The 22,698-nt window shown below is 42.1% G+C and overlaps 1 protein-coding gene across 7 annotated transcripts in view; it reads left to right on the top strand.

Moving 5' to 3' along the window:
• DIP2C (disco interacting protein 2 homolog C) overlaps positions 1-22,698 on the top strand; it is a 443,314-nt gene that overhangs the window by 134,093 nt on the left and 286,523 nt on the right. The gene's annotated exons all lie outside the window — the stretch shown is intronic.

Raw genomic sequence — 22,698 nt, 5'->3', positions numbered from 1 at the left:
GCTCTTTTGCCTGCGGTTAGTTTTCCATTTTGACACTAATTTGGGCTATTTTCAGCTTTCAGGAATCATTTACGCATGCAGGGTTTATTTATAGATTTTGTATGAGGGTTCAAAATGTCTCAACTATGCCAAAATCAGAGGAACTGGGACAAGATAATTGTTTTTATTGTGTTAAATGTTGGCGTATTCCCATAGTATTGAGGTGGTTGAACGTTTTTGTAATTTTCCTGTTGCTGAATTAAAAAAAAAAATCTGTTAATTCGAGAAGACATAATGTTGGTGTAATTGTTGCTATGGGTGTTTTAAAGAGACAGCCCAACTTCATACAATATACATTCTATGGACAAAAGTATTGGACATCTACGCATTATGCATACAGGAACTTTTATGACATCCCATTCTAAATTCCTAGGCATTAATATGGAGTTGGTTTCTTCCCTTTTCAGCAAAAACACCCTTCTGGGAAGACTTTCTACAAGATTTTGGAGCGTGTATGTGGGAAATATCTGCCCATTCGATCAGAAAAGCATTTGTGAAACCGGTTACTAAGGTTGTACGTGGGGGCCTGGGTTTCAATTTCTGTTCTAGTTAGTCCCAAAGTTGTTGGATGGGGTTGAGGTCAGGGCTCTGTGCGGCCAGTCAAGTTCTTCCACACCAAACTCACACAACCATGTCTCTATGGATCTTGCTTTGGGCACTGGGGCACAGCCATACTGGAACAGAAAAGAGCCGAACCCTAAACTGTTCCCACAGAATTGGCCTCATACAATTGTCCAAAAAGTCTTCGTATGCTGAAACATTAAGATTTCCCTTCACTGAAACCTCGGGGCCTAGGTCAAGCCCATAAAAACAACCCCATAACATTATCCCTTCTCCACCAAACGTTATAGTTGGCACAATGCAGTCAGGCAGGTAACGTTCTCCTGGCATTCGCCAAACCCAGACTCGTTATTAAACTACAAGATAGAGAAGCGTGATTCGTCACTCCACTGAACATGTTTCCACTGCTCCAGACACCAGTGGCTACGTGCTTTACACCACTCCATCCAACGCTTAGCATTGTGCTTGGTGATGTAAGGCTTGCATGTAGCTACTCGTCGATGGAAACTCATGCCATGAAGGTCCTGGCGCACGGTTTTTGTGTGGACGTTAATGCCAGATGAAGTTAGGATCTCTGCAGTTATTGAGTCAGCAGAGCTTTGGCGACTTTTATGCACTATGCGCCTCAGTAATCAGTGATCCCGCTCTGTAAATTTACGTGGTCTGCTACTTCGTGGCTGAGTTGCTGTGGTTCCTACAGCTTCCACTTTACAATAATACCACGCATAATTAATTGTGGACTATCTAGGGGGGAAGAAATTTCATGAACTGACTTGTTGCAGTACCATGCTGGAATTTAGCTCTTTAAAAACATTTGTGAAAGAAAGGGGGGTCACTGTAAAGGCAGACTGCATGGCTAGGTGCTAACTTTTATACACCTGTCCTGTAGCATGAAGCAACTAAACTCCATGATTGGGTGTGTCCCAATACTTTTTGTCCATATAGTATATCTTTAAGGGCTTATTCAGACGAACGTGGGGAAACGCGGACGTGAAAAACGTATTGTTTTTCACATCCATGTTGCCCCCGTGTCAGTCCTATTATCACGTATCCCCATAGACGCAAGTCTATGGAGGGATCCGAGAAAACTGAAGAAAATAGGACATGTTCTATTTCTCAACGGACCCTTCACACGGTCAGTTGAAACAACGTCCGTGTGAACGGCCCCATTGAAATACATGTGTTTGTGTGACGGCTGTTGTTTTAGCGGCCGTCACACGGACGTATGCAATGTTAGTCTGAATAAGGCCTAAGGAGAATGAAATGAAAAGTTATCCAAGTTTGCATTATGATTTAAAGAGGACCTGCCACCTCTCCTGACATGTCTGGTGCCCATGGTTTCCGTTTGTGTCTGTTGTGCATCGGACCCGTCGTTTTGCCGGAAGCAATAGCGTAGTCGACTACGCTATTGCTTCTGGCAAAACTACGCATCCGGTGAACAAAAAAGAGAAACGGAAACCATGGGCATCGGCTCCGTCACCATTGAAATCAATGATGATGGACAAGGGAACCCCTAGTATCCGTCGGTGTCAGTTTGTGTCTGCTCAGGGTCCCGTTCTGATGGAAACCTCCGACGGAACGTCAGAACGGGACCCCAACACAGATGTGAACAGAGCCATACTCTGTATTTTCCTTAGCTACAGGGTAAAACTGTGCTATCGCCCTCGACTCCTAAATAGGGATTTCAATCAATAGATTATCATGGTGCCTGGAGATGTGACAAAGTCAAGACGACTACTCTTATAGTGAAATTATAATCTCCCTCATAATAAATTATAATCTCTAAAAATATAGATCAGTCCCTCTCAGACCCTAGTGGGGTCGGTGGGGGGTTTTGGTGAATTGCCTAGTGACCGAGTCTTAAGGTGCCATGACCTGCTTCATACAATTTGACAAATTTCAACAATCACTATCAATTATCGCTGCCGTTTATATTCTACAGGCGCATATATAGCGTGATGTCTTGCAATAAGGAGGATGACCGCTCTATTTGTATTTGTTAGTATTATCCTTTCTTTTATTAAGTCTCTTTGTTGGCACATGACCTTTTAAATATTAGTTTGAGTTTATGGTGAATATTTTGATTTTCTGTAGCGGTAGAGGAAGGATACAAACGTGATTTTATACAATGCAGCAAGAAGATTAGCAGGCAGCGCATTGCTTACATTTGTCTAATGAGCTGGACCACTGAATGTTGTATCTACCATCTGTTGCATGATTGTTTTTCCGCTGATCTGAAGTGCCATCATCTATTACTACAACTGGATTTTTTTGGGTTCTTTGTATATGCATTTAATCTAATTACTGCTGTCTTATGAGTACACCCAATGCCTTACTCCATGATTGAATTATTAGATCATTAATTTGTCGGTATGAGAAGGACATACGCTTTATGCCGCTCACTTGTTGTCATGTTAAGGTCTATCTTCAACGCAGTAATGACATGCTGACAGTGTAATTAGTATTACATACCTTTTGCATAATCTAGGTTTATTTCTTTTCATGCACTGGCCCTGCTGTGTGTGGGAGTCACAGGGGCATTCTGATCACACAAAGTGATGGCATATCACTAGGCTATGCCATCACTATGATTAGTGGGGGTCCGAATGCTGGGACCGAATGCCCGATCGATTTTTTTTTAGATTGAAGGAGCCGCAGCGCACTCTTCAACCCCGGTCGGGGTACTGTGATGGCTTTGCAAAGTGATGGCTTCTCCTAGTGTTGTCATCATTTTTTTTTGTGATTGAGAATACCCCTTTAAATGGGTTCTTCAGTATTAGAAAAACAATTTACGTATCTTAGCAGGAAATGTCCAGATAAATTTGGGAAAATTTGGTCCTGGTGGATAGACTATTCACACTGCGGTTTAATGGTCGCTTGAAAATGACCGAGAGGTGGGGGGATGGGGGGTTCGGAGCACAAGGATGTTTGTGTGTATGTGAGTGTGTTACTGTTGTTAAATGAATATGATCCGACTTGACATTTATATGTGATGATAGAGCCTCTCTGAATGTCTATTTTGTACTGTTTGTATATTTTGTACGTGTTTTGTACAACAAAATTTTTAAAATTAAAGGCTTTTTTTAAAAAAAGAAAAACAATTTACGTGACAACCCATTTAAGGTTGCCAAGCAACTACTTGACTTCTCGTCTGGATGACCACCAATTCTATCAGCTATACAACTATATACAGCTTCGCCATGCTACATAAACTTGTTTTAGACTTCCACTCAGGCAGCAGGAAGCATTTTGCAGAGAATACCCCCTTTCTGTAGGTTTTCTGCTTTTTTTTTTTTTTCTATCACAGTGAACGAACTAAAGCGGACAGATCTCATGTGTATGTGAAAGATTTGCAAAAACAAATATTTTTGCATTTGAAAACATGCTGCATGCCCTATCAGTTGTGTCTTTACAGGGGTGGCACAAGTTCTTGTACGTGCCCAAGGTGGGGTATTTCAAAGATAACTTTGATCCGGGCTGTTTACTTAAATGTCGCGGTCAGAGAGGGTGAGCACCCACTGTTACTCCATTTGCCCCCCCCCCCCACAACACGATCACAGGGTGCCTATGATTGTCATGGACCACTGGGGGCTAAATGAGAGCCCCAAGGTCTGCCAGGGTATACCTATGCTTATATCGATCCGGTAGATAGAACAATACACTGGAATACGTAAGCATTGCAGTGTATTAAACTAGCAAAAAAAGCATTTTTCCTCATTTTTCCCTCTAAAGTAATGTCAAAAAATAAATTTGATATAATTTGGTATCATTGCGTTCGTAAAAGTCCAAACTATTCTAACATAATGTTATTTAGCCCGCAGGGTAAATGCAGTGAAAAATAAAAAATTAAAACTGCCACAATTGCTGTTTTCAGTCTTCTTAGCTCCCAAAAAAAAAAAAATAACAAGCCCTCAGACCGCTCCATCGATGGAAAATCGGAATGTGTTTTTTTAACAAATAGTTTTTTTATTTGTAGTAAATCACAAGAAAAATATATAAATTTAGTATTGCCATAATCGTATTGATCCGCGGAATAAAGTTAACATGTCCTTTATACCGCACGGTGAACGCCGTAAAAACAAAACCCAAAAAAACAAGGAATTGTTGTATTTTTCTATTCAACCCCACAAAGATTTATTTTTTCCACTTTTCAGCACAAATATATGGTACATTAAATTCACACGACAGGGTCCGAGTGTCGGCCGATAAAAACGGCCGTTTTGGGTCGTTTTTCCCAGCCAGTTTGCATCCGTTTTGCATCCGTTCCGATTCCGTTCCGGGCCGTGTTGCCGTTTTTAACGGACGATTTTGACCCGTTTTGCATCCGTTTTTTTACCTTTTAAAATCTGATGAATTTCATTTAAATTTGTTGCCACACACAGCCCTCTGCAGGTAATGCCACCCAGCCCCCTGCAGGTAATGCCACCCAGCCCCCTGCAGGTAATGCCACCCAGCCCCCTGCAGGTAATGCCACCCAGCCCCCTGCAGGTAATGCCACCCAGCTCCCTGTAGGTAATGCCACCCAGCCCCCTGTAGGTAATGCCACCCTGCCCCCTGTAGGTAATGCCACCCAGCTCCCTGTAGGTAATGCCACCCAAGTCCCTTGTAGGTAATGCCACCCAGCCCCCTGCACGTAATGCCACCCTGCCCCCTGTAGGTAATGCCACCCTGCCCCCTGTAGGTGATGCCACCAAGTCCCCTGTAGCTGATGCCACCAAGTCCCCTGTAGGTAATGCCACATAGCCCCCTGTAGGTTGCACCCACCCCCCCCCCTTCCAGGAGAAGTCACTGACTTCAATGTCCATATATGGACAGTTAAGTCACTGACTTCTCCTGTAGCGGAATTCCCTGCCACAGGATCGGGGATTCCGCTTCAGAAGTGAGTGACGTCGCTGTGTCCAATATATGGACCGCGTAGTCACTCACTTCTCCTGTAGCCGAATCCCCGGCCATAGAGTCGGGGATTCCGCTTCAGAAGTGAGTGACGTCTCTGTGTCCATATATGGACAGAGTAGTCACTCACTTCTCCTGTAGCGGAATCCCCAATCCCCGGCCGGGGATTGGGGATTCCGACTCCTACAGGGAGCAAAAAAAGACCCTGCTCCTCCTCACATGCACTCTGCACTGTGAGGAGGAGAGAGAGCGCGAGCGACGGAATACATGGCCATCACTCGGGACACATTCCGGTGATGGCCGTGTATTACCCGGCCCCATAGATTTCTATGGGGGCCGGATAAACGGATGAAAATAGGGCATGTCCCATTTTGTGACGGCCAGGTTTCCCGGGCCGTCAAAAAATCGGTCGTGTGAATAGCCCCATTAGGGGTCTATTGTTCCTACTGCAGCCGGATGACGGACGATTTATGAACGGCCGTCACCCGGCCGGGAAACCCTGTCGTGTGAATAAGGGCTTAGTGGTCCCTTTAAAAACTACAAGCCTTTATACAGCTATGTGGACAGAAATAAGTTATGGTCCTTGGAAGGCTGGGAGGGAAAAAAACAAAGTACAGCCTAGTCCTTAAGGCTGGGTTCACACGACCTATTTTCAGACGTAAACGAGGCGTATTATGCCTCGTTTTACGTCTGAAAATAGGGCTACAATACGTCGGCAAACATCTGCCCATTCATTTGAATGTGTTTGCCGACGTACTGTGCAGACAACCTGTCATTTACGCGTCGTCGTTTGACAGCTGTCAAACGACGACGCGTAAATTGACTGCCTCGGCAAAGAAGTGCAGGGCACTTCTTTGCAACGTAATTTGAGCCGTTCTTCATTGAACTCCATGAAGAGCAGCTCAAGATATATACGAGCGTCACAGACGCCTCGTATATTACGAGGAGGAGCATTTACGGCTGAAACGACGCAGCTGTTTTCTTCTGAAAACAGGCTGTCATTTCAGCCGTAAAAGCCAGCTAGCGTGTGAACATACCCTAAGGGTTTAAGATCCAACTACATCAACAGGAAACAACCCCAATAGTTGGCTGCCCCCAGCAGGGTTCATTGGCTACTTTAGTGCCTGGAATTGTCAAGCCCTCTATTAAATTGATTTTGTGTTACATATCAATAGGTGAGAAGGACCTTCTCATAAATGTTCTTCACGGTGTCTACCAGTGAGTTATGCTTTATGGTGGACACTGATGATATATCTATGTCAGACATGTTATTAAAAATATTCTAATGGACGATGAAGCAGACCTGCTTTTAGCGTGCAGCGCATTTCAGGGTGTAAACAAAGTAAGCGAAGACCACTTGTGTTCCTCATAACGTAACTTGTGTGCACCTGTTGCTGTGGCTTCGTGCCCAGAATCCACTGTGGTAATTACAGTAAGCCCATGTGTGACTAATCCATCCTACACTCACAGGAATATATTCACGGCTGGAAGAATGAAAATCTAGAGATCATATTGAATTCTCAAAAACTTCTGTACGTATAGCTCATTCTTTTGGTTTCTGCCACTTTAATAAAGACACACTAACCCAGTTTTGTGTAAATTATTTATCATATATAATAGAGTGTCAACCAAACGGCCATAAAGTTGTTTCCGGTAATGGAAAGGTATACAATATCATTAGGGTACCAATTGTATAAAAAATATTAACAAGAAGGTAAAACCAAGTGAAAGAGTTGTAAAGTACGGAATGTAGGAACTAATATATGGAGATAATGGATAGAGACCCCTCTCAGACCTGACTGGTGGGGACCTATACTACAGTCAGCCTGTTTTAAGGTGCCTTTACAGACTTCATGCAATTTGACCAATATAGATTGCCGATTACGATCGTCTCAACGCGTAAAAACTCATAGATGATCAATTTTGTCTAAATCACAATTACAGATCTTCTTCAGCTATGCGAAAATATGTTATAGTAAGATCCACAAATCACTGTGTGAGTAAATGCAATCGCTCGGCTCGACTTTGGTGTCCCGTATGTATCATGTGATTACAATTTACAGTATTTTTCGGACTATAAGATGCACCTGACCATAAGACGCACCCAGGTTTTAGACCACAGAAAATAGGTAAAAAATAATTTCTTAAAAAATAATTTATTCTGTTTCACCACATTTTGAGAGCTGTTTGTTTCACCCAGAGCGCTGCATGGGAAGCCTGAACTTCTGGGTTCTGTGTCTGGATTATTTGTACTTTAGCTCCATAGAGATCAATACATAGCTGCTCGCGCATGTGCAGAAGAATCCCATTCATCTCTACGCAGCTGCCGGACACAGAACGCAGAAGTCAAAGCTTCTCATGTAGTGCTCTTGGTGAGTTTTGGTCCCCGTTCTCCTTATCACTGGGGGTCGGACCCCCAGCGATCACACGTGTGGATAGGGGACACGTGTGGATAGGGGATGCATGTGTTTTATGGCACAACCCCTTTAAACCTCCAGGAACAGCGAAATTGCTGTTCCTGGCCATCCCCCCCCCCCCCGCTCCATGATGTGCCGGGAACATCATGGGTCGGGAAGGGGTTAAGTAATGAAGCGGTCAGGGGGCCCCGGGGATGCCGGGTCCCTTGACTGCGGACTATAAGATGCAGGGACTTTTTAGCAAGATTTAATCTTGCTAAAAACTGCGTCTTATAGTCCGAAAAATACGGTAATCACAATATCAAGGAATCGTCATGTGTAAACACAAGTTCCATTTATTTTTAAAACCAGTAGAAAATAGTAGAGCGAACAAGATATCGCCGAATCGTATGCGTTATTGAAACTTGTGTTTTAGATGTGGTAAAATTGCGCAGATATGTGGCGCAATTTCTGCACTGCAAATTCGCAGTATTTCAAAACCCCATCCACATGTAGCGGAAAAAAAATCAGCGCGGAAATCTGGTTGTATATTGCAATTTCAAATCCGCAGCATGCCTTTTCTGTTGTGAAAATGTGGTGGATTTAATTTGCAGTGCAAGGAGTGAAATCCATGGCAATATCTGCATGTAACATATGCAGGTTTTGCCACAGAGTTCAATGCAGATTCACAGTAAAATCTGCAGCAGATTTTCTTGGCCATGTATGAACTTAAAGAGTAACTGCACTTTCCAAAAACTTTTTATATGTCATAGAGACAACTCAGAAGTTTTCATCAGTGGGACCACCACAGTCGCTGAAACAAAGGTGCAGAAGCTCTCATCTGAATACCCTGCATCTTCAACTGTGATTGGCAGTTTTTGCTGGTCTAAAGACGTTTACATAGAATGTCTGTTCGAGCCATCTTTAGCCTTACGAGGAGCGCAGATCACGGGCGAAGGTATAGGGCTGTCAGCAGGGGCGTAACTAGGAAAGACTGGGCCCCATAGCAAACTTTTGACTGGGGCCCCCCCTCCCCTGGGTGTCACACAACCCCCCCTTGTAGATAGTGCCTCCCTGTAGATTCTGCCATGTAGCCCCCCTGTAAATAGTGCCTTACAGCCCCCCTGTAAATAGCGCCATACAGCCTCCTCCCTGTATAAAGCGCCATTCAGCCCCCCCCTGTAAATAGCGCCATACAGCCCCCTCCCTGTAGATAGCACCATACAGCCCCCCTGTAAATAGCGTCATACAGCCCCTGTAGATAACGCCATACAGCCCCCCTGTAGATAACGCCATACAGGCCCCCTTGTAGATAACGCCATACAGCACCCCCTGTAGATAAAGCCATACAGCCCCCCCTGTAGATAACGCCATCCAGCGCCCCCCCCCCCCCCAAAAAAAAATCCGGCCTATAGTGTGTCCTACAAAAGACATGTATCCCCTATCCATAGGATAGGTGATACATGTGTGATCGCTGGCAGCGATAAGGAGAACGGGGCACCGAAAGTCCCCCGAAGTTCTCCATGACAAACCTCGGACTTCCGGGGTCTGCGCAGCTCAATAAAAATGAAAGGAGAGCTGGTCACGCATGCGCACAAGCATGACCGACGCTCCATTCTATTCTACGGAGCTGCCGACAGGCCCCGGAAGTCCGAGGTTTCTTATGAAGAACTTTGAGGGACTTTTGGTCCCCCGTTCTCCTTATCGCTGCCAGCGATCACACATGTATCCCCTCTCCTGTGGATAGGTGATACATGTCTTTTGTAGGAACAACCCCTTTAATGGCAGTGCAGGGAGATACCTCCCTGCTCTGCCATAGTGTTCAGTGGCGTCACGCAATAGCAGCCATTGTGGCTGCTAGCGGAGCCTCCGGCCATGGGGGGGGTGTCGTCAGGCGGCACGGGCCCCCTCAAGCCGCGCCCCCGTAGCAGCCGCTACGGCTGCTACAGCGGTAGTTACGCCACTGGCCGTCGGCTAAGCGTTTCTCCACCTCTGTTTCAGTGACGGTGGAGGCCTTAAACTGATTTAAAAGCCCATGTACATTTTGCAAGAGGCTTAACCTAAAAGCATAGCAAAGACTTCTCATATGAGAGCTGCACGAGGAAGGTTGGAATTTAATGGACCTGTGTTTTTTTTGTTGTTTTTCTTTTTTTAACCTATGTAACTATGAGGAAAGGTCAGTTCCAGGCAATTTATGTTACCGCAGACAGCTGGAAGAATTTTTAGGTCAGTGTCATCAATTCCTGGGATGTCTATCTATGATTGTATCCCGCACATCGTAATTAGACGGATTCACAAAATCATCTTCAGGTAATGAGCCTAAAGGCCCATTTACATGGGCCAATGATTGGGGCAAACAAGCGTTTGCCCGATTAATTCACGGTCATTGGCCCATGTAAACATATCCGCGATGAGCTGACAAACAAGTTTGTTGACTGAACGCGTCTTTTATTCAGTCTATAAAATCATTGTTGTCGGCAGCACATCTCCCCATGTAAAACAGGACAAGTGCTATGCAAATTAATGGGAACTAAACAATCGTATTATCGATTGTTCGTCCCCATACACTTTGCGTAGGCCCATGTAAAATAGTTTTTAAATGAGCGCCGATCTTCTTTTTATATTGGTGATCAGCGCTCAATATGGGCAGAAATGCCCGTCTTTTATTCCCATGGCAAATTACCAAACTACCGGCCAGGTAGAAGTGTGGGCTACTTTGCTGCACTCACCTCACTAAGTGCTTCTTGGGTATTGTAAGCCCTTGAATTGGCTTTCTATTGTGGGTTAGTCTTTCCAGATGGCTTCTTCCATTACTTCGAAAAAACATTGGTTTCTGGAGTTACACATTATTCCTGCTGCTAACCCAATTATCTGCTTCTTTTACTTCTGTGCTTACCAGAGCCATCAGAATAGAGTTTTATTCCCCCTCTCCCTATCTAAGGTGCTACCAACGTGTCAAATAAATAATGGTGTTATTACAGCAGTCTCTACATCACGCCATGTACAGTCTGCGTGAGAAGGAAGCCCATGGATTCTTTCCCCCCAGAGCATACAAAAGTCATATTGGATCTAATAAACAAATCACTGTTCACTGGGAATAATGGAAAGTGTAATATTGTTGCTGGGAAACTGCTCCTTGTGTCGCCTGTGATCAATGTAACTAGTTATTTCTTTCCCCCTTTTTTTTTTGTTAGTGGTGAAATTAATATAATCCTTCTCTGTTACATAGATGTTGACAAATGCAATTGCAGATCTGCCATTTTGTTGAAGTAAAACCGTGCTATTAGCAGACATCTTACTCAACCATATGAGGCGAGGAGATGACTAAAGGTATAATTAATGCACACTGTGAGGATATGCAGAACGCTCTCTCAGGTTTACTCACTGCTTGTCCTCCAGCCAGAGCAACTGATATATTTCCCAGGGCTGGTTCATTCCATCCCACACATTTTAAAAGCTATGGACACCTTTGCACAGATTTTTTTTTATTGTTTTAGATGCTTCCTAAACAGAAAATTATGTGACTTTCTAAATAGTCTTCATTAAAAATGTCCTACTATTTTACTGCAGTATAGTCTGTGCAACTCCTACACAAAGCTGGTTGTCCTGCTGATTCTGACATAGATCCGACAGCACACTGCTCGACTGTGCTGTACCTCTGCTCTCCACCTTCCTTTCCACAGTGTTAGGCCCAATGCACACGACCATAAAAAAAACCTCCATAATTGCAGACCGTGATACGGTCCGCAATTACGGACCCACCCGGCTCTATTGGCCGCGGACACCTATCGCTACGGAAGGGTGTCCCTGCCGTAGAACCGTGCTGGGAATTATGGAGCATGTCCTACTTTCCGATTTTTACGGGCCGTGCTCCCATATTTTGTATGGGAGCACGGCACGAAAATGCGGCCAGTGGCAGTTGGCGGCCGGCCTTGCTCGCAATCCCCGGCCGTGTGCATGAGGCCTTTTAGAGACAGCAGTAGGAATGAGGAGAAGGTTGTACATGGCAGATGATCGTGTAGAGAGAGGGAAAAGCATACAAGTTTTTAGGGAGGGTAGATCACATAGACTTTTGGAAGGTATGTGAGTATTCCAAATGTATTATAACATGAAGGCCTATTCTACAAGGATGTAGTGATATCCATGGACATAGTGCTACCGAAAGTTTTCTTACATAACTACAAGCCTTGTCTGAGTGAAAGATGCAAAATTCGAATAGATTTCATATAACTCCTAGTTCACTGTTAGTTCTTTGTCGTTTTTACCAAGTCCAGGAGAATCCCTTTAAAGATAATCTTTTCTAGCGATCTCCTATATAAACCACTATTCCAATTAATTAAGGATGAATTACTAAAGTAATAGGGTATTATGTACTTCAGGTAGAATTATTTGAATGAAATGATCCCATCTGTTCTGTAGATGCCTTTTTGTTTTTTTATTTTTTGGTGTTTTATATACCTTATGGTATATAAACGTGACTTATAGTTATACTTTTATAATTGCCGCAGTTCATTTACCTGTGCATTATCTGACCAAAAGGAAACGTTGAGTAACTTGGCAGCGCCACACTCTGGTTTAATGTGGTGCTACATACATGACCTGCAAATAAATATGAACAGACTCTTTTGTGTTGGAGGCTTGCAGACATCCTTTAATCCACCCTTTATAGTTAATCTGTCATTGTACATAGTGCTAATCCATGCCCATGCTAATTGAACATTTTATACTAATAGTACTTTACCACTAATTAGATTTCCACCCTGATGATCTCTTAGTGAATTACATTGAATTGATTAAAAGTATTTTACTGTATATTTTACTTCATTTTATTGCTATATATTGTTCAGGGTTGTCGCTTACATCGGCCTGACGCACGCACAATACTGGAAGCTGCATATTTTTTTTTTTCATTAGCATTTATAAGATGGCTACTTATCGAGCATCATTTCCCATACATCAGATCTAGTGCGAAAATAATTTCACACCCCTAAGACCAACCTGTAGCTTTCACCAAAGACATAGTGAAGGAATACATTTCTTGTGTGCTTGAAATTCCCCTCACTGCAAACTGGTGACAATACTATAATTTTTGCATACAATATGGCCGTCTGTCATGAGAAGGAAAGTACAAGGTCATGGATATAAAACTGGATTTTAATAGGATGGGCAACGTGTTTCAGCACCACACTGGGGTCTTCATTGTGATCACATGCTTACTGGAATACATCTTTTTTTAGTTACCCACTTCAGGGGATACAGCTTTAGGCCTTATTCACACGGACCTGTCCGTATTGCGCGCGCAAGAAACGCTGCGTTTTGCAAGCGCAAAAGGTCCGTGTGGCATCGGCATATGGCGCGCAGCCGGCATCATTATGACACTCTGGTTTTATGTTTACAAACAGAAAAGCATGTGGTGCTTTTCTGTTTTCATTCATTTATTTTCCTACCGTAGCGCGCATCACGCGTGACACCCGGAAGTGCTTCCGTGTGCCGAGCGCGATTTGCACGCACCCATTGACTTCAATGGGTGCGTGCTGCGCGAAACACGACCAAATATAGGACATGTCATGAGTTTCACGTAGCGCACATACGCTGCGTGAAATTCACTGACCGTCTGAACAGCCCCATTAATTAACATAGGTCCGTGCGACGCGCGTGAAAATCACACGTGTAGCACGGACGTATAAACACGTTCCTGTGAATAAGGCCTAATTCTTATTTGCTTGTGTGCATATATGGGCATCATAGGAACCGTGTTGTAGGATCTGGTGTCAGATAATTATCTTACTGAAGATCCCCTTCATGCTGTTTGTAGATGTGACCAGCAATAATTGTGAATATTACAATAAACCCATTCCAGATTAATCAATTGATCTTGTATTTGAGGTCTAATGCTGTAGGTAGGGTTGCCTTCTCTTTCACCTGGCCAAGTTTAGTATATATTTCGACATGGTGTTTTCTCAGCGATTTTACGCACATCGTGACAAAAACACCACAAAACATAAGGTAAAAAGTGGGTAGTGTGACGGTCTAGGGGGCCCCAGGCAGACGATGACTATAACTTTGTCAGTATTCTCCGACCTCCACTCTTGATTCTTGAGGCTGCGCAGTCTGGCAATGTGCACATGTCCGGCTCCTGACTGTGCGTGTCTCTGGCTCTGCTGCCTTGCCCGATGCAATCTTCCGGTAGCACCAATCTCCCACTTGACCTATTCCTGGCGCTGCTGACATTTCTAGGTCTGGGCAACCTGGAAAAATGGGGTGTTTCCAATCCGAATAGGAAGTAACCTGACATCACATGCAGTTTTATTATGCAAAATTACCAGTACTTCCTATTGCTTGTAAAAATATTTTACTTTTGGCAAACTCTAAGGACCTATTCACACAGCAATTTTGAGGCCGATTTTTAACCGCCTGTGCTTTTTTCTTTCATTTTTCGCTGCGTTTTTCGCCCGCAGCCATTGAAGCTAATGCAAGGACCGTGGACAAAAGAGCCACGAGAAACACTTGGAAACGAGTACCGTGGGTTTTTTCTGCCTCCCAATGGGATTTCAATGGGAGGTCAGAGCCGGAAACTGTGGCAAGAAAGGGCATGCTGTTTTTTTTTGTTTTTTTCTCCTTCTTCCGTAAGAGGCCAAAATCCGCCCGGGAAAAGAAAAGCCTCTGCCTCCCATTGAAATCATTGGGTGGCAATTCCAGTTGTTTTTTTTTTGGCCCTGATTCTGATATGGTTTACTCGTCAAAATCAGCGCCAAAAATTCTGTGTGAAAAGGGCCTTCGAGTATTTGCACATGCCATTTTTTTGGAAAGCAGAAAAAAATCAGCCTTAGGCTATGTTCACACTGAGTTTTTTGACGAGTTCTTTAACGCGGAAACCGCATCGAAAAAATAGTCATAAACGGCCCTAAAATGCCTCCCATTGATTTAAATTTTCCCGCGAGTGGTAAATCCGCCTTGCGGGATAAAGAAGGGGAATGCCCTATCTTCGGGCGTTTACGCCTCTGACCTCCCATTGACTTCAATGGGAGGCAAAGAAAGCGTATTTCGCAGCGTTTTATGCCCGCGGCGTTCAATGGCCACGGGCGGAAAAACGCAGCGAAAATCGGCGTGCAGGGAGAGGAAAATCTGCCTCAAACTTCCAAACGGAATTTTGAGGCAGAAATTCCGCCTGCAAAAAACTCTGTGTGAACATAGCCTTAAAATTCCTTCCAGATTTGAGGCAGATTTAGAAAATGCTATATTTTTTTCTGGACGTGTTTTTTTCTTTTTTTGGTCAAAAAACGCATCAGAAACCGCTTCAAACGAACGGCACATTTTTCTCTCCACCACCCACTAATTTCAATGGAGGTTGAGGCAGAAACCAGATAGGGCATCACACCCCTTTTTTTTTCTTGGACAAAAACAGGCCAGAAAAAAACCCTCTACCTCCCATTGAAATCAATGGAGAGATTTAGGGTATTTTTCAGGGCTGGTTACAATCCGGTTTCCGCATCAAAAAATGCCATGAGAACAGGGCCTTAGGGTAAATACAAGCTGGGGCCGGTGGTTTACCGGCCTGGTGGCAACCCTAACTGTAGGACAGGTCTAAAAGCTTATAGTAACCTACATCTTTATAATCTTTAGACAAAAAGACCAATTCAAATTTTAATGTTTAGATCGGCTGAATTTTCTCCACTAAATGAATTGTGGGTAGTTTCTTCAGCCGTTTTGTTACTTCTACATAGGTGTAGAAAAGCATTGTAGGAACGGATGTTAGACATCGTGAAAATAATGGATATTCCAATAATCTGAATGAAGAACAATGACGAGCAGCAACCGTCCTGTTACTACTACATATTCTATTAATCTCATCATGGCTAATTCTGGGAAGCCCGGTTTTGTGATGCACTTAACAATAACCATTTCCTTGAATCGTTATCGGGAGAAAGTAGAGCTAATAAATCTGCCATCTCTATGATTCAACCACATCCATTGCTACGTCTGAGGAGGCTTTATTTATCCACAAGATCAAGGCAGATCTTCCTTCACAGTGCGACACTCTGAGACCTTTGGTTATCAATGTTTAACAAAGGAGCAGGAAAGGTTCTAGATCACATGACTGGAAATCCGGAGATGAAAACTATCATAATCTGGAAAATTTCTGCGCCATCGTCTCATTTGTCCCTTTTGCCATAGAGCGCTGATGTGCTGGAGGTGCCACCAGCACACAATCATTGGTGGCCAGTTTGAGATTTGCAGGGTTTTCTGTGTTATAAACTTATAATAAGCATGTGACTACTGGAGTGTACACTCCTGACGTGCATTATGGGACCATAGACATTGGTGTAACTCAGCTGATAGGACTGTTAATTTCCTTTGGCTTATAAAGCAACAGCATATAAAGCAGCGCTGTACACAGATTGTAATCCATCACAATCCATGTGCCCAGGTTGGCAATGTCATTTCCTTGCTTCATAGACTCATACAGTAGACGCACAGACAAGTTCACACTAGGTGACCCTGCTCAGACTTGAGCCTAGGGCGGCCACAAGAATTAGACGAACATTGGCCGAATCTGGAGACTTTGGCAGGACCGGGCAAGCCCCTAATGTGTATTAGATGTTTGGCCGACATTCTTTCGGCAGATGTTGGGGAGGAAAGGATCGGGCATGTTGAATTTTAACATGCCCGTTCCTAAATTCCAATGAGAACACGAAATCCCATTGAGAACACGTGCACACTCGGCCGAACCGAGCGTGTATAGGGAGGTTGGGAAGAATAGCTGTAGGCCAATCAAGTGTTCAGCCGACAGCTCTTAAAAGTATATGACCACCTTAAGACCCTAGCAAGGCAATCATACTATACGCTAAAGGCCCCTTTCCACTTACGGATTATCATTTTAAATTATTTAAAGAAATAGTTACAACAATCGCCCAATGTAAAAGCACAAAACCATACAAGCAATGTTTATTGTTGATGAAAATTGATCATTTACACAGAAAAATTCGTATAATTTGTGTGAGTGTAACGCATGTATCTGGTCATCCCCTGACTCGTCTTTTATAATACTGTTTTGGTGCTATAAATAATGCTTACATAATTGTTCCTAATACATACCCGGAACAGCAATGTGTTGTTTTTAATCTAAAATAAGTCTAAAATGTTGTGCTGATTAATTTCTTAATATATCTTTATAGCAGTCGGAGCTCCATTTTTCTGATACATAACTCCAAATCCCCTGCCTGCAGCCAGCACTCGTGGGGGCTTTTTTCATACTGTTTATACATGGAACTCAATAGTAAAACAGTATGCAGCAAGCTCTTAAGCGCCCCCCAGTGGTGGATGGAAGCATTCAGAATTTACCTTTATGACTCTGCAGGGGATTTAGAGCTCTGTATCAAAAAAACTGAACTCAAACTGCTATATAGATATAATACAATTTTAATCTGTATACAATACTGGACAGAAGTTGACAAGATGTTAAAAGGCAGAGATTTAACATTGTACCCTCCAAAGAGTGTCTATGATGAGAAAATAGTTGTTGCGCCAGTAGAAATCTCAACACGTTTTTAAGAATTTTCTTTCTCTTTCTTCATGTGGAGAAATTTTAAAATCCGAAAATTTTCTGAAAACAGAACAATCTTTTTGTAGCAAAATTCTGATTATATCATTGCAAAATATCTCTGGTGGCATCTACATACTGTATCTTTATTGAGCAGTGGGAAGAACTAATTGTAATTCTGCATATTGAGAGGCATTATGGGAAGAATAATAGATTATTTAAAGATCGTTCTAGGTAAGGGTTCACTCATATTCCAGAAATGGTGGCTGGCTACAATTTTTTTCTTGTGTTACAGCATTGTCAACGGTCATGAACACTGCTTAGTACGGCCCTAATTCTAATTGAGAATTCTAAATTGTAATTAATGTACATTTCTATACACTGGACACTTGCACGCATGAAAGAACTGTGACAAACGGCTCCCTATAGATCTAATCAGTATGCAAGTGAAGTGTCATTTCTCAGCACGGAATTGTTTTGCTGTTCAGCAGTCTTCTAAAAGCAATGATGTGTTCAGAGACAATCCCTTGAAGAATTGTAACGGCCATTAAATTATTTTTGTACAAGAAGTGGTAAATCGGGTTTTACTATGGCTTCTGGACTGAATTAGTCGGCAAAAAAACCCAAAAAATAATAATTAATTTTTTGGGGAGAAGAATCCATTTAATTCCATGATAAATAACCAGATCATTTCAGAACTTTTTCTTGACTAATGGTAAAAACACACATTTTATTTCTCACTCATTTTGTGCAAATATTACAGAATAATCAAAAACTCATAGGGTCCAAAATTTGGAAGTATGATGCTTTTGGGATCACACCACTTCAGATTCTTCCTAGCCTGGGCTAGTCTCCTGCCTAAGCTCGAAAAGTATTGTTTATTTAAACGACCATGTGGGGGAAGGGAAGTGACAACTACGTTGAGTTGGTTTTATGTTGAGATCAGCAGTTATTACAAAATGTAAAGTTCTAATATTTTGGATAGTAGGAATGCAGAAAGTTGTTTTAATTATGTATTTTAAGCATTCCGTTCTTTCTTTTATGTTGAACTGATTATACCCATTTGTCATGTTATTTATTATCGTAAAAGTCTTCTTAATGGTTTTGTGAATATGTACAGTATATGATGATTGGTTCAGTGGTTACAACTCTAGAATACAGATTGTGAATTATGCTCTTATATCTGGGGTGCTGTTTGTTTTATTATTCCGTTTTGTGGTCTTCACAAAATGAATTAAAAATCTGACTAACACCTAATAAGGTTTTGTGCTGATGAACATGATTATGGATTGATGCTATATTTTTGAGAAATAATTTTTTGAGACATAATTTGTTTTGCATACATCCGTTAAATCACAGAAGCCGTGTTGCTAATGTGCCCAAATCTTACTATTGATGCCCAACTTTAAGTGTTGTTTTCTGTTCATGTCTATGACAGTACTCTGCTAAAAAAAAGTCAAGTAAGCTATTGGAGTTGTGTAAAGACCACAGTATTTTTCCATTTTGTGACACGGTTCTTAGTTCTGTTAAAACTAGGCAATATTTTATTAACCTCTTACCGCTGCAGCTGGTTTTGGCCTTTCTGACGGAGCCCCATTTTTTAAATCTGACGTGTCACTTTATTTCGGAATACATTTTGTAGTGCTTTTACTTATCCAAGCGATTTTGGGATTGTTGTTCAGTGATACATTGTACTTTATATTAGTTATAATTTTTGGTCGACACATTTATTGTTTATTTGTGAAAACACGAAAATGTATAACATTTTAGAAAAATAGAACTTTTCTAAATTTAAATTTCTCTCCTTGTAAGGGTATGTTCACATTTCGTTTGTAATTTTGAGGCAGATTTTGATCTGCCTGCACGCTGTTTGTGGTGTTTTTCGCTCTCGTCCATTGAACGCCACAGGCAGAAACGCAGCGAAATACGTTTTCTCTGCCTCCCATTGACGTCAATGGGAGGTCAGACGTATACGCCCGAAGATAGGGCATGCCACTTCTTTTTCTCGTGAGCGTTTTTTTTCGCTCACAGGGAAAAAATAAGCCTTTACCTCCCATTGAAATCAATGGGAGGCATTTTCGGACGTTTTTTGGTGCGTTTTCTGAGGCGGTTTCCGCATAAAAAAAAGTGTAAAAAAAAAACTCTGTGTGAACTGGGCCTAAGATGCCACACAAAATAATTAACATTTCCCATATGTGTACTTTATGTTCGCATCGTTTTGTAAGTGTACTTTTATTTTTTTCGTTAGAAGGCTTAAAACTTTAGCAGCAATTTTTTACATTTTCAAGACAATTTTCAAAATCTAATTTTTTTGGGACTAATTCAGTTCTTTAGTTGCTTTTGAAGGACCTATATATTTGTAACCACCAATAAATCTCTGCACCCTTCGTAGTATTTAAAACAGCATTTAGGAAGATTGTTAACGCTTTAGGATGTAAAACAGTAAAATTTAACTTTTTCGCAGATATTCAATTTTAGTCCATTTATCCTCTAAAACAACAAGAGTGAATGGAGAAACAATTTTTTCCCCTGAGTCTGCAGTTTTTAGAAATATCCCATTCCAGTATATGGCCCTGTTGCGTAATTTCTCCCAAAAATGGGAATACCCCATAGGTATTTTTAAGTGCCATTTTGGCTTTTGAAGCGCGGATTTTGCCGGATAGGTTTCTGAGTGCCATGTCCCATTTGCAAAGCCCTTGAGATACCAGTAGAGTTAAAAAAAAAAAAAAAACCTGAGAAGTGACTCCATTTGGAAATCCACACCCCTCAAGGCATTCATCTAGGGTGTAATGAGCATTTTGACCCCACGGGTGCTTCATAGATTTTATTAAAATTGGGCCATGAAATTTATTTTTTATTTTTTTAAAGACGGCAGTACTCAGAAGGAAGGAGTGCATTTTGCTTTCCGACCGCATATTTTGATGGACTGGTGTTTCGACGCCATGTCGCATTGCCCTGAGTTACCAGTACCGTGGAAATCTCTAAGAAGTAGCCCCATTTTGGAAACTACACCCCTCAATGCATTTATTAAGGCATATAGTGAGCATTTTGACACGTGTAGGAATTTATGCACAGCACATAGTAGAAAAATTGCAATTTTCGCTTTGCACCAATATGCCATTTCAGAGCCCAATATGTTGTGCCCAGCTTGTGCCATTGTAGACACGCCCCCATAAATTGTCCAGCGGGATCTCCCGGGTTTCGCAATGCCATACAGTATATTTGGACGTAAACTTCTGTTTTGGCATACCTTAGGGCTCAGAAAAGAGGGCGTGCCATTTGGCTTTTGAAGCGCGGATATTGCTTGGTAGTAGTGTTGTTTGGGGTTTTACTGGTATTTCCATTTATAATGTGGGGCATATGTAAGCTGTGCGAAGAACATCGGGGTATAATAAGGTGGTATAATAATGTGATAAAAATCATTATCCATAGATGTGTGGTATGTTTTGAAGCAATCCTTAATGCACAAACTAATGTCTGAACCTTTTTTGGGACCTTCCCTTCTTTGCAGTTTGGGGAACGTCACTGGCAAAGTGCCGCTCTGGTACAAACGGGCACTCTCACTTTCAGCAGAAGTTTCCCCTTCCAGGTTCCTAAATATTAAGGCCTTGATAACTGCCTCTTCAAAAACTGAAGGAATGCTCCCCTCTGGTCTGTACATTAGCCATAACTATTTTATTTTCCAAAGAGAAAGCTGTGTGAGGGCTTGTTTTTTGCGGATTGGCTGAAGGTTTATTTTGGTAACGTTTTGGGGTACATGCGAGTTTTTTAATCACTTTCTGTTCCATTTTGTGGGAGGCGGAGTGACTGTTTTATTTTTATACGCGGTCGCCGCATGGGATAAATAACGTGAAAGTTTTATAGTTCAGGTCGTTATGGACACAGCATCACCTACCATAACTGTACTGCGGTTTGCAGGAACCTCCTGCCAACAGCAAGTTCTCTTTAATTACATACAATTTCTGTTTATATAATAAATTTTGTCTTAGAAAATGTACTAATGCTTCCTCATTTTACAGCACCAACAGTGGTCCCGTTGGCTTTTCTTGTAGACAATTATGCTGAACTGTTCTCATTCATACACATACATATTCTTTTAATATTCTTGCATTTCAAAGCAACTTTTCTTGATAAAGGTCAAGATATTAGCAATTTGTAGATTACAATGCATGTTTCATTACTGGAGACGACTGCTGAAAATCCAACAAGCAAAGCTTTCTTATTAGGATAGTAGCATGTGATCGTAACATTCTTCCCGAGCCTTGGGGTTAATGTTATGCATTTAACCTTTTTACATGTCACAAGTTTTTCGCTGCAGAAGCATGGAATATCTAGGGAAAAGAACCAAGTAACATTAATACTGTACAGTACTTAAAGGGGTTTTCCGGTCTCTAAAAAATATGTGCAGATGGTTTAAAGATACTCTGTCACCACGTTATAAGTGCCCTATCTTGCGCATGATGTGATCGGCGCTGTAATGTAGATAAAAGCAGGGTTTTTTATTTAGAGAAAAGGACAATTTTTTAGCAAGTTATGACCTTCATTATCTTTATGCTAATGAGTTTCTCAATGGAGAACTGGGCGTATTTTACTTTTTGGCCAAGTGGGCGTTGTACAGAGGAGTGTATGACGCTGACCAATCAGTAACCAATCAGCGTCATACACTTCTCCCTATTCATTTACTCTGCAGATAGCGATCTAGCTATATCGCTATGTGCAGCCACATAAATACTCTAGAACATTACTGCAGTGTCCTGACTATGAATATACATTCCCTCCAGCCAGGATGTGATGTGTATTCAGAAACCTGACCACTTCTCTGCACGTCTGTGTGATTTACAGCACAGCGAGATCTCACTGTAAATGACAGTTTACAGCATAATCTCGCGAGACTACGCCTGCTGTGCTGTAAATCACAGAGACGTGCAGAGAAGTGACAAGATTCTGAATACACATCACATCCTGGCTGGAGGTAATGTATATTCATTGTCAGGACACTGCAGTAATGTTAGTGTTTGTGTATGTGGCTGCACATAGTGATATATCTATATCGCTATGTTCAGAGTAAATGAATGGAGAGAAGTGTATGATGCTGATTGGTCAGCGTCATACACTTCTCTCCGCAACGCCCACTTGGTCAAAAAGTAAAACACGCCCAGTTGTCCATTGAGAAACTCATTAGCATAAAGCTAATATAGGTCATAACTCCGTAAAAATGATAGTTTTTCTAAATAAAAAACACTGCTGTAATCTACATTACAGCGGCGA

The sequence above is a fragment of the Rhinoderma darwinii genome, chromosome 5 (genome assembly GCF_050947455.1).
Source record: "Rhinoderma darwinii isolate aRhiDar2 chromosome 5, aRhiDar2.hap1, whole genome shotgun sequence".
NCBI lineage: Eukaryota > Metazoa > Chordata > Amphibia > Anura > Rhinodermatidae > Rhinoderma > Rhinoderma darwinii.
This window is presented reverse-complemented; position numbering and strand designations above follow the sequence as displayed.